Source organism: Colobus angolensis, unplaced genomic scaffold (genome assembly GCF_000951035.1).
Source record: "Colobus angolensis palliatus isolate OR3802 unplaced genomic scaffold, Cang.pa_1.0 Scaffold296, whole genome shotgun sequence".
Lineage (NCBI taxonomy): Eukaryota > Metazoa > Chordata > Mammalia > Primates > Cercopithecidae > Colobus > Colobus angolensis.
In genome coordinates this window covers 894541-908015 of record NW_012116221.1, presented here as the reverse complement: position 1 = coordinate 908015, position 13475 = coordinate 894541, and the positions used below count along the sequence as shown (strand labels likewise).

The 13475-nt window shown below is 38.0% G+C and overlaps 1 long non-coding RNA gene across 1 annotated transcript in view; it reads right to left on the bottom strand.

The window, feature by feature from the left end:
* LOC105516956 overlaps nucleotides 1-13475 on the bottom strand; it is an 87219-nt gene that overhangs the window by 2825 nt on the left and 70919 nt on the right. Inside the window, exons 3-4 of the long non-coding RNA XR_001002581.1 lie at nucleotides 1513-1571; nucleotides 330-618 (exon numbers count right to left, since the gene is read on the bottom strand). This is a non-coding gene — a long non-coding RNA (uncharacterized LOC105516956). The remainder of the gene's footprint in view (nucleotides 1-329; nucleotides 619-1512; nucleotides 1572-13475) is intronic.

Genomic DNA, 13475 nt, shown 5'->3' with positions numbered 1-13475 from the left:
CAAGGACAAAATCCAAACACCACATGTTCTCACTAATAGGTGGGAATTGAACAATGAGAACTCTTGGACACAGGGCAAGGAACATCACACATGGGGGCCTGTCATGGGGTGGGGAGCTGAAGGAGGGATAACATTAGGAGAAATACCTAATGTAAATGATGAGTTGATGGGTGCAGCAAACCAACATGGCACATGTATACCTATGTAACAAACCTGCATGTTGTGCACATGTACCCTTGAAATTAAAGTATAATAAAATAACATGAAATAAATAAAATAAAAAGGAATTGTGATGCTAAAAGAACTTCCAGATACAGTTCTGGACTTACTCTTCCATGCATGCCAGCACCGCATAACAAGAGTTTCCATCTAGTGCAGATTTGTTTATAACAATGCTTTCTCGGGGACTGCATATGCATTTGTCTTTTATGGACTTCTGGAATGCCAGTGTGGACAAGCTCCTTCCAGGCCTGTGAATGTGCAGGAGTCCACTGCCATGGCGATATCGTTCAGATAACTATCCTGAGACTTACACGAATCATACCAGAGTCTCAGCAAATACTTAGCAGACACTCACTGTATCTACTGCCTTGATCATTTTGATGTCCCAAGGGTAACCTGACTGATTTTTCTGAAATACAATTCAACACTCACATCCTCTTCTGTCTCCAAAACTAAGGATAAAACTCTTGGCATGCAAAAGAAACAAATATTTAGAGGCCCTAAAGCAAGTCTGTGGTGAGCCTGAGTTCTGGAAAGTTAATATACAAAGCCCAAGACCAGTAGGGTACCGTGGTACAGACCAGCTGAGAGACTCCAGAGAGATTTCACAGCAGACCTTCAATACACAGAGAAACACACCCATGACCAAATTCTCCTCTATGAAGAGTTTGATCATTTATTACCTAGAAAGCAAGCTATGCATTTCCGTAATAACATAGTCCTCTCAGACGGGGATCACTGTGGAAGCATGCTGGATGAGATTCAAGTTCTCTGAACTGGGTGTGCATTGAAAGCTGTGGGACATTTCATTTAACATTTAAAAAGTATAAAAGCATAATTTTATACTTTTAAGAACCATGGATTGGAAGAGTCACTTTCCTTCCACAGTAACTTATCTTGGCTAAAGGAAAGCTTCAGTTGGCAGGACCCGTGGTATCATAGAGCCATGCCCTTTGGTGGAAATATCTAAAATGTTTCGACTACCCTTGGAAACCAAAAAAGCTGTGAAGGCAGGAGGAGTGGAGAAGAGGAAAGAACTGAGGAGATTCTGCTATTATTAGTTTTTAAATCTTGGTTGATTGCTTTCTTTGATTTTGTTTTGTTTTAAAGTAACTTCACAATAAGTAATAGAAGAAAAAGTATATAACTTAGGACAAAAGAAATAAAAATGATATTTAAAATAAAATTTTGATCAGAAGCAGATTTCCCCTCCTAGTACCAACCTATATTGTATATTTTCATATTTTAAATATGGAAAATAACTATACTTCATCTAACAAGTATACTTACCAATAACTGTCTTGTGTCAAACAGAAAAAGATGTAAGTAAACTGCATTGTTCAGTGTTACTGTGAATAGCTAGAGAAAAATACTTTTAATAGAAAAATGATTCCTAGTTTCATAATTAAAAAAATATTGACAGTAGTCTTGAGCACTAAATAAACTTAAGTTTAAAGTATAACATTAAGTTCTAAGGCAAGTGAGATACCCCAATCTGCCTTTGTGAATAGAATCTTTAAAGCATGTTTCTATGATTTTTCTTAATGTGACTGATGATATTTTGGAGAATAAACATAACTTAAGTAACTTCACTAAAAATTAAAAATTTATACAAAAGTTATCTCGTTCACATAATTTTTCATTCAAAAAACCTGATGAGTAAAAAAACATAACTTTGCTCTTGAACTGCAATTTTTCCAAATATTTAACCAACAACAATCAAGATTTTCATTTTATAAACTTGGAAACAAAATCAGCACACCCCAAACTGGTGATGAGAATACAACTTCTGTTATTTATTGCATAAGATTATACTCAGATATTGAGACACACGTAAAGTTCCACCTTAATGAACATAATGGATTAAGAGACACAGCATTCTTATGGCATAATGCACCAAATTTCATAAAGTAAACCCAAATTATATTTCAGATTCTGTCTCTAATAAGTCACATGGGATAAGCACTCCACCACTCTTACTTACTTTAAAGAATTTATTATCTCTTCTTCAGCAGCCCAATCCCAGAGTCACACTTTGGGTAATTTCATCACCTACTTTGCCTTGCCTCTTCTCAGTCTCCTTCTACCTTCCGTATTTCCATTTGTTCTCCATGAAGCCACTAAGTCCTCCAACCTCTTGCCTCCCTCCATTTTCTCCTAAGCTGTCAAGCCCTATCGCGTTCCCTTGTTTCTGCACTCAGCCAGGACCAACACACCACATATTATTTCATCCAAGCACACCCGAGAACCCTCGATATCCTTCGTCCTTCCCTACACTACTCCTGAAAATTTCCAGTCCTGGAGCCAGTAAAGTGTATTACAAATGGAGAGTTTTTTGATTCACTTAGGCCAGGTTTATATTTGCCTCACCATTCAGCAGAGTACTTTTCTGCCACGATTCTCATTGATTCCCCAGAGTGGTGACAATAATGTATCGATCGCAAGGGGGCAGAAATGAACCATGTGAGCTTGTGCCCACATTCTCCAGTGTCCGATACGACAGCTGCTTCATCAAGAATAGCGTTTTTCTACTTCTTTTTAAAATTCTCAGGCTGGGCGCAGAGGCTGCCACCTGTAATTCCAGCACTTTGGGAGGCAGAGGCGGTGGATCACGGCATCAGGAGTTCAAGACCAGCCTGGCCAAGATGGTGAAACCCCATCTCTACTAAAAATACAAAAAAATTAGCCAGGCGTGGCGGTGGGTGCCTGTAGTCCCAGCTCCTCAGGAGGCTGAGGCGGAGAATTGCTTGAACCCAGGAGGTGGAGGTTGCAGTGAGCCGAGATTGCGCCACGGCACTCCAGCCTGGGCGACAGAGCAAAACTCTGTCTCAAGCAGACAAACACAAATTCTCCAAACCCGAAGCACAAGAGGAGCAAGGCACACACCCCATGACTAACAGCACTATGACAAAGGCATTGTTTGCAGAGCTGCATTCTTGACACTGTGCACAGAAGAGGATGTTTATTTGATTAGTTGCCATCTTTTCTGAATATCTTCAGCTGTTTTCTCAAAGCTTTTCCTTCTCTAGTCTCTTACCCTCTGTCAGTGTTCTGTAAGTCTCAGCAGGTGTGTTTAACATATATTTTATAAAGATGACCAGGACAACCTTCAAAGCATCATAATACCTTCCTGTAACCAGCCCCAGCCATCCATGAATCCTACAACCTTCCACTGCTGGTGTCTTCTGAAGCTGCAGGAAAGGGTCCATGTTAAGGAATCTGTGTTTATTGAGAAATATATTTTCTTTCTCTTATAATGATTGTCATTCTCCCTATTTTTTATATCAAAATAGTTGAATGTATGTAATATTAGGAGTTAGGAATTTTCCATCTGAAGTTTAGATGTTGTTTGGACAGCTCTACAGTATTTGCAGGGTCCATGGTAGGAATGCATACAGCCCAGCAGGGAGGCCCATATTTACATGCATGAGGTTTATTTTTGTGCATTGAAAACACAGAACACTGTGTACATTTCTGGTCTGTAAAATACCATTTTCAAAGACATAAGTACATTGAAACTCAAGGTATAATTTTGATGATAGCCAAAACATTTGAGTGTTTGGTTCTCTTACGTGCGTGCATCATTACATACCAAATGAGCACATTATGCAGAGCGGCGACTGCAAACACAGCCTGGGGGCTGCCCACGGTCTTCTGACATGCTACCTTCTGTTATTCTACTCATTTCGCAACTCTAGACTCTAATGACTCTCTGAATGCCCTCTTGAGGGATGATTGATCAAAATGAAAATGGCAGCCCCCATTCCCGGCTGCATGGGATGATACAAGCACGTACGACCAGAGTAACAGGGCTAGGAGGAAGAGTTCTGTGCTGCCTTCTGGAATTTGACCCTATTTGAACTTTACTCATGCTTTACATACCATGGGCTTCTCCACCATTGAAAAGGAAGAAAAACATGCTGAGTAATGACTTCATGTGGAAAAACAGAAAAGCAGACACTTCTTGGGTCTGCATTGCCACCGGCACCTGATTTCTTCTCTGATCATTGAGAAGCTCAGCATGTAACAGTCCACAAGCAGCAGATAAGCTGTAATAATAAATGAAGCGAGTAGAGCCAATTAACCAGCACATACTCTGTGTTTCTGCTGCTGTGGCCACATGCTGGGTTATCATCTGATCACAGAAGGATCAAGGCCACCACCATTAAGTAAGTACATCTCTAAGGTCATTTTGGAAGCCAATTCAAATATCTATTTATGGAGATAACCTGTCATAAATGGTGTGATTATATTTCTGCTTGGAGTCTGTACAAATTGTAATAATCTAAATATATTTATAGCTTCCTGAAAGAATAAAATACTATTATATATATCCTGTCTCTGATACCTCCTATGTAGACAAAAAGTAAAAACAGGTGAGAGAACTGACTTTAAAATAACATAGGAATCACTGTGAAAAATATCTGACAAATACAAGGACATCTGGGCCAAACTGAAGAAGTACAAAGAGCAAAAACCTTACCTTTTAGACACTGAACATGGCACCAATGTCCCTGAGACCTCCAGGGACCTGAGAGCCCAGAGAAGAATATCCTAATTAGAAGAGAGATTTAGGGGTGTGATAATGCCGTGGGAGAAGTGGAGAACATTGCTCTGGAGTACTCCATTCTGAGAGAGAAAGAGAAAGAAGAGGTATCAGATTTAAGGGAGACTCCGCAGGTTATTATAATTCTTTACCTCAACACAAATCCCAATTCAGAGGTCAAGCACAGAGAAGAAAAATTGCAAAAATTGAAAAGAGAACAAAAACTGCAGTCAGCTTTGCATTGACCAGAAACAATTGAGCTGGAAAAAAAAAAAAAAGGCTGTGGATTAAAGAGTTTCATTGAGAGACATGCTGACATTTTGTCTGAGGGCGATCTGCACAAACTGAAGGAGGCTGTAGCAATCTGCAGAGAGACCTGTCCCTGGAAAACAGATCGAAGTCGCTGTGCCCATCACTGACAGACTGGATGAAGAAAATGTGGCACATATACACCACGGAATACTATGCAGCCATAAAAAAGGATGAGTTCATGTCCTTTGAAGGGACATGGATGAAACTGGAAACGATCATTCTCAGCAAACTAACACAAGAACAGACAACCACACACCACATGTTCTCACTCATAAGTGGGAGCTGGACAATGAGAACACGTGGACACAGGGAGGGGAACATCACACACTGGGGCCTGTCAGAAGGTGGGGGGCTAGGGGAGGGACAGCATTAGGAGAAATACCTAATGTAGATGATGGGTTGATGGGTGCAGCAAACCACCATGGTATGTGTATACCTATTTTGTAACAAACCTGCACGTTTTGCACATGTATCCCAGAACTTAAAGTATAATAAAAGAAAGAAAAAATAGACCCAAATCATTCCTATGTCCCACTAAAGTATCTATATATCAAAAAATAAAAAATAAAACTTTTTTTTTTTTTTTCAAGACAGGATCTTGCTCTGTCACCCAGGCTGGAATGCAGTGGTGCGGTCTCGGCTCACTGCAACCTCCATCTCCCGGGTTCAAACAATTCCTCTGCCTCAGCCTCCTGAGTAGCTGGGATTACAGGTACGCACCATTACGCCTGGTTAATTTTTGTTTTTTGTAGAGATGGGGTTTCACCATGTTGGCCAGGCTGGTCTTGAACTCCTGACCTCAGGTGCTCCCAAACTGCTGGGATTACAGGTGTGAGCCACCACGTCTGGTGAAGAAACAAAACATTTTAAAAGAGATAAATTAGAGTAAATATGTACAACATACATTAACAACAGAACTAATTTCCTGATAAATTAAAATTTCCTGAAAGTAAGAAAAAAAAGATTATTTAATTATAAATCTGATCAGAAGAAAAAAATCAGGCAAGACATATAAAGGTAGTATAAGGGGGCCAGACGCGGTGGCTCACATCTGCAATCCCAGCACTTTGGGAAGCTGAGGCGGGCAGATCATTTGAAGTCAGGTGTTCAAAACTATCCTGGCCAACATGGTGAGACCCCATCTCTACTATAAAAAAATACAAAAATTAGCCAGGCATGGTGATGCACGCCCATAATCCAGGCTACTCGGGAGGCTGAGGCAGGAGAATCGCTTGAGCCCCGGAGATGGAGGTTGCAGTGAGCAGAGATTGCGCCACTGCACGCCAGCCTGGGTAACAGAGTGAGACTCCATCTCAAACAAGGAAAAAAAAAAAAAATGTAGTGTAAGGATGGGCACAGTGGCTCATGCCTGATTCCCAGCACTTTGGGAAGCTGAGGCAGGATGATCACTTGAGCCCAAGAGTTCGAGACCAGTCTGGTGTTCTCTAAAACAAACACACGAACACACAATTAGCTGGTAGCTGGGCGTGGCGGCTCACACCTGTAGTCCCAGCTACTCAGGAGGCTGAGGTGGAAGAGTAGCTTGAGCCCAGGAGTTCCAGACTGGCTGCAGTGAGCTACGATCATGCCATTGCACTCTAACCCGGGCAACAGAGTGAGACCCTGTTTCAAAAAAAAAAAAAAAAAAAAGGTGGTAGTATATGAGAAGATGATCCCCATTCAGAAAGTGAGATACGTTCGGTAGTCGCGTATGAGAGGATGGTAATCCTCATTCATAAATTGAGATCCATTCATTTAAACATTCACGAAGCTTATTGAAGTGAGCCATTTGGCAAAGTCAGAATCCCCCTGCGTGACCATGTTAAACAGATTGTGGGACAACGGGCACTTTGCTATGGTACTGATATTACCATGTGGGGATGGAAACTGAAACAGTTTTGGAGAATCGAGTTTGGAGACAAGTTGGTTATCTTCTATCCAGGATTTCACTCCTAATAGAAGCTGCAGCTACCCTTGCAAACAGATTTGTTATTAAAAATTATGGTACATTTTTGCATTTGTATAATAATACAATATATTGTCACGAAAAACGAATTAGGCAAGTATATATGTAATATATATGTGATACTTGTGAGAGTATAGATATGTGAGATATTCGAGATATTGTTTAACATAAAAAGTAACTGTCAGAGTGTGTATAGAGTAGTTCAGTCATGATAAATTTTACATTGCTATACATAATATACTTTCTATGTACAGAAAATAACTGGAAGTCCGGGCAAGAAACTGTTTCCTCTGAGAACTGGAATAAGAGTAAAAGGGGACATTTGTTTTTCACTTAATCCTTCTCTATCTGTTCCAAAAATATTTCTTACCAGCATACAAAACCCTCAGAAGAAAAACATATTTTTGGAAATATTTGATGTACTTAAGATAATTTTAGGAAGACACCCTTAAATATTACTATCGTTCAGTTTTAGAATTTTTGTCTGAAGTCAAACTGTGAGAAAATGAAACACATTAATGTTGAAGTTAGTTGTCTCTACTTAGACATATAGATGCATATGAACTAGTTAACTTACGTGATGAAAGTAATAAATTTGATATTTAGATAAAAACTTTTTTCTCTTAAAGAAAAATATATTTTGCTATGACAAAATATTTAACAATAAACTTTTATTTCTAATAATCTTCTGTGAATCTGCAGCCATTGCAAGCCTGTTTTTGTTTTTATGGTAATAATATCCAAACAAACAAACCAAAAAATATAGAGCAGGACCAGGATTTGAAACTTAGCACACTAATGATTAAAGTCTATTAAACTATAAAATCCCAGTAGAAAAATGATACTATATTAAAAAATGGTACTGTATAAAAATTTGTATTTATTTTACTTTAAAAGGGAAAACATGTTAAACCAATTGATTTGACAGGGGTGCTGGACTCTTGCTTTCTTCTGTTCCAGATAGGTTATTTTAGAGACCCCTTTTACAAGCGACATTATTTCTTCATTACTTTAGAAATCATGGCAAGAAGAGTGTTTGTTTTGTTTTTCTTTCATTTCTTCTACTTTTTTGTAAACCACCTTCACTGTAACTAGGTGTGACATGAATCAAAGAGGAGTCGTGCTGAATAAAACTCCTGGCATGGGCCTCTGGATTTTACAAAAAACATAATAAAAAATAATCCTACTTCTCTCTGGTAGCACTTGCCATATGATGAAATATACTACATTATTCTAAACAGCAGAAAGTCTAAGTTTCTGCATTTGCTGAATAATGAAATTGACAAAAGATACATTTATTAAGAAATACAAGTGATGACATTTAAAACATATTTTTATTTAGTTCACATATATCTATTATTATCCTCACCAGTTTTTTGTGTTTTTTTGTTTGCTTGTTTTTGTTTTTGAGATGGAGTCTCGCTGTGTCACCCAGGCTGGAGTGCAGTGGTGCGATCTTGGCCCACTGCAAGCTCCGCCTCCCGGGTTCACACCATTCTCCTACCTCAGCTTCCCCAGTAGCTGGGACTACAGGTGCCCGCCACCACGCCTGGCTAATTTTTTGTATTTTTAGTAGAGACGGGGTTTCACTGTGTTAGCCAGGAGGGTCTCGATCTCCTGACCTCATGATCCGCCCACCTCAGCCTCCCAAAGTGCTGGGATTACAGGCGTGAGCCACCATGCCTGGCCCTCACCAGTCTTAATAATTATTATTATTCCCCAAAATGAGTAAGTTGAGGTTTTGAGCATGTCTGATGTTACACAACTAACAAATAGCAGGACTGGGTCTGTCTGACCCCAAGCCATCTTAATCACAGGGCCACATTCATGGAGGTGAAGCCTTGGTCTACAAACCAGTAAAATTCTACCTTAGTTAATAGGAAAACAAGAACTCAAAAATGCTCATATATATTCTGATTATATGCCAATTAAATTTACTTTTTTTTTCTTAAAGAGCTTTTCTCTTTATCTATTGGGTGATCAATTTTTATCTCCCATGTCCCATATTGGTATGTTATTTACTATGCCTTATACTTTTTTCAGAATAAACGATGCTTAAATGTCCAAATTTTGGTATGTTTTGCAAATAATGCAAATTTAAGTATGAATTAGAGAAAAATGCTTTAATCATATTTATAACTAAACCAAACTTTTAATTAATTACATTTAAATTTCCAGGATTTTTTTAACTTAAAAAGTCCATATAATTCTGGACTAATTATGCTAGCTGATTACCAAAATCCACACTGCTATTAACATGCCTATGCTAATTTCTTTTAGAAGTTCATTCACATGGACTGTCACAGAACATTCTTCTTGAAATAATCCATTGTTGCTTCTTCCTTTAAAGAAACTGGATAAATTCATTGCAACAAAACATTTCTATATAATCTGAGTAATAGTTAACACCAAACTGTGTCAAATATGTACAGAAGCGAAAGGGGTATTTAAGTGTAATTTTCCTAAAAGGTAGATATCTAAGTCTGTACAAATAAAATGAATATTTCAAAGACTTACTTATTTGCTTCCAGGCATCAGAACTAATTACTACAGTCCATTTTATGAAGAGTAAGAGTTAACACCTTTCTTGATGTATAAAAGCAATTCAGTGTGAATAAAATACCCAGTGTATATAGAACATTGACACTTGAGCTAGATAGAAGTGACCAGCATGATTTCCAAATGATCATTTTTATTAGATAACTGAAGTATTATTAAAGAGAGTGTTCCAGTCTTTGAAGTTCAAGTGTCTGCCAAACCAGAAGCCCTGCCCCTTTAATCTGCATTTAATTATATTTTCTTAATGGCCCCTTGGTCTGCTCTTTCTCATAATTAAATAATTTTATTAGTTGTAATGGATCATGAATCTAAGCGTAATTCTGGATGTGAAAGTATCACTAAGAGGTATCTCAGCTTCATTCTTTTCCAGGTCGACTCAACATAATTTTAGCAGTTGGGTTTGTTTTCAAAATACATCCTGAATACATTTTTATAACTTCTGGAATTGCATATTTGTCTTTATTTTCTATCCCTACTTTACTAAGTACACCTTTAGATAAAAAAATCATGGCAATTTTTTCTGCAGCATCCTCACAGTCACCCCATATTCCATTACAGTGGGCCTCTCTATTGCTGTCTAATGAGTATAACTTATCACACTATTTGGTTTTGATTTTGGAAATTTCTGCACGGTGAAAGTTCTTCTATTTGGGTTTGCTTATTTGAAATCACCAAATATTCACTTAAAATAATAAAAGTCAAAGTATGTTTTATGAGTATTCAGAATGATGGAATATACTTGATAATTTGGACTAATCTTACGGAGTAAATTTGTCTTTGGCATAATGATCTTAAGATTTTCCTTTACACTTAGTGCTGTCTTAAAAAATAACACTCTATAACAAAACAAGATTAATCAAAATTAATATAAATTGGCCTAAACTTATTAAACTGAACATTTTACTGTTAAGTAAGTTATACCTCAATGTTAAATTCATCCATTCTTCCACCCATCCATCCACCCATCCCAAGTCTTCTTCACTGGAGACCAGTCTTTGATCACAAGCCATCTGGGAATTCCACTCAAACCTGCCTCTGCATGTTGGACACAGTGTACACTATTGGTGGCAAGCTACTAGCATCTGGGGAGTCTGCTGTTGGCTGTGTAAGCTTTATTCTACTCAAGGGAAACCCCTCTTTCCTCTTGGCCACACACGTCCCCAAGTAAAGGCAGCCTCTGCATCTGGAGTCAGGTTGGGTGTAGTTCAAGGGAGGGGAGCATCTTCTATTGGCTGCATTTTCATAGATGTTTTTCTCTTCTTCAAGGGCTTCTATGAAAATTCATATGCGAGAACTGCATGCACCTTAAAACCTGGGACTCAGTCACAACACCGTATAAACCAGTTGGCCTCATTGGCATGTTTCTTGTTTTCTGTCTTTCCTAGTCAAAATTGTTCTTTTTTATAGAAACAATACACCTTCTTAATTTCTAGCTTCATGCTAGATTTCTCTATTTATCTGCCTTATTGAGCATGGGGTATATAAGAGCACTTAATGATCAAAAATATAAGTTAAATAAAAGATAATGCAGGTTTTCAGATGAGAAAACTACGAGTCAAGTACTTGAAGTGCATATACATAACTAGAGTAGAATTTAGAGAGAAAAAATACTAATTGACCTGGTATTATAAATGTATTTTTACACTTTTCAAAGTGTGCACACACCACACTTACGCACATAAAATTTAACTGACATTTGCATATGTGCCAAATGTTACATGCTTCATAAATATTAACTCATTTAATCCTCATGATAAACTAGAACACAGATACTATTATTAGGCAGCTTTACAGATGGAGGTGTGAAGAGATTTGCCTATGGTTATGAAAACAGTGCGTGATTTGAACTACTATGTCATACTGAGTACCATGATCTAGAAAAAGGAAGCTCACAATATCATCATCTCCATTGGGGAAGTGTAGAAATCCAGGCAGGGAGCGTTTAAACGTTTGGCTCCAGGGTACTTGAATAGATCGGAGCTAATCCAGGAACCCGTAATGAAGGTTAGTTCTGATTTCTGTCCAATTTCTTTTCCCAGTATGTTATATTACCAAAGTTTCTGCAGTTTTGATAATCACACCAAGCAAATACGAGTTAAATTATTTCGCCAAGATATAATTTATTGATATTAAATTTTAGCATTAGAATAAATGTTTATGAAAACACAATCAGGACTCAAAATAAAAAATTTAGTACATAAATGATATGAACAAAATGCATGAAGTACTAAGCTTCAAATGCAGTATTTCAGATCAATAGTTTATACCATTTTAATTCAACAAATGTCTGTTGAATGCTTAATATACTCATGGGCTATAGAATAAAACTAAAAAACAGAGGAAATATAATCCCTGGCTTAAAGTTATGAATCATCAGACAAGCACATAGGATTCTATCACTTTTTTTTAATCTTGGGAAGGAAAATAAAATGATTTTGAAGACACTCAGCAGCATGTATGGTTTAACATAGGGCTTGGATTATTTTTTCCTTTCCTAGTTGTACCATATAAATAACAATGAAATTGAAGTAAGAAAATATGGTGTTGAATCACAACAATATATGATCTTAATCAAATCCTGTAATCTCTTTTATATTCAGATCATCCATTGTTAAAATATGATTTATAACGCTTACCTCAAAAGTTAGGAAAATAAAATACTATATAAAGGATTGTGTAAACCACAGCATGCTGTGAAAACTAAATTTGATCATCTCAGTGAAATTAATATTTATATTTAAAGCATAGAGACCTATTTGTAGTAATTACACCTTGCTATTACCTGAGGAAAATGCAAAGGAAGATTCATTGCAGCGTACCTGTGGAGAGTCACAGGCCGTGCCAGAGACTGTAAATACATAACCTCAATCACTCTTCATCATACCTCTACAAATGGTCATCGCATAATAGGAGGAAGCTCAGTGTCAACGTGACTCTATGACATCTCTGAGGCCGTAGCATTAAAACACAGCAGAACTTAGGTCTCATTTCAGACTTAGGTCTTTCTAGCTTGAAAAGCTCTTTTCCATACCTCCATGCCGTCTCAGCAATTTATGTTGGCTGAATTTCTTAAGATGTGTTAATATTTTAAGTGTGATACAATATACCTATACAAAAGTTATGTAAGTTATCTGAGGTCAGGAGTTTGAGAAAAGCCTGGGCAAAATGACGAAACCTCATCTCTACTAAAAATATAAAAATTAGCCGGACATGGTGACAGGTGCCTGTAGTCCCAGCTACTCAGGAGGCTGAGGAGAATCGCTTGTACCCAGGATGCAGAGGTTGTAGTGAGCTAAGATCGCACCACCGCACTACAGTCTAGGCGACAGAGCGAGACTCTGTTTCAAAAAAAAAAAAAAAAACAAAGTTATAAGCTGGGCACAGTGCCTCACACCTGTAATCCCGGCACTTTGGAGGCTGAGGTGGGCAGATCACGAGGTCAGGAGTTCAAGATCAGCCCGGCCAACATGGTGAAACTCCGTCTTGAGCTAAAAATACAAAAATTCGCCAGGCATGGTGGCATATGCCACTCAGGAAGCTGAGGCAGGAGAATCTCTTGACCCAGGAGTTGGGGGTTGTAGTGAGCCAAGATGACACCACTTCACTCCAGCCTGGGTGACAGAGACTCCATCTCAAAAAAAAAATAATAATAAAGTTATATAAGTTATCATCCTAACCATTTTTAAAAGTAACAGTTCAGTGAACAACATTACATTGTTGTGCAACCATCAATATCCATCTCCAGAACCCTTTCAATCTTGTAAAACTGAAACTCTAACCATTAAACTAGAACCTACCATTGCCTCTCCACCAGCTGCTGACAACCCCCATTCTATTTTCTGTCTCTATGAATGTGACTACTCTAAGTAC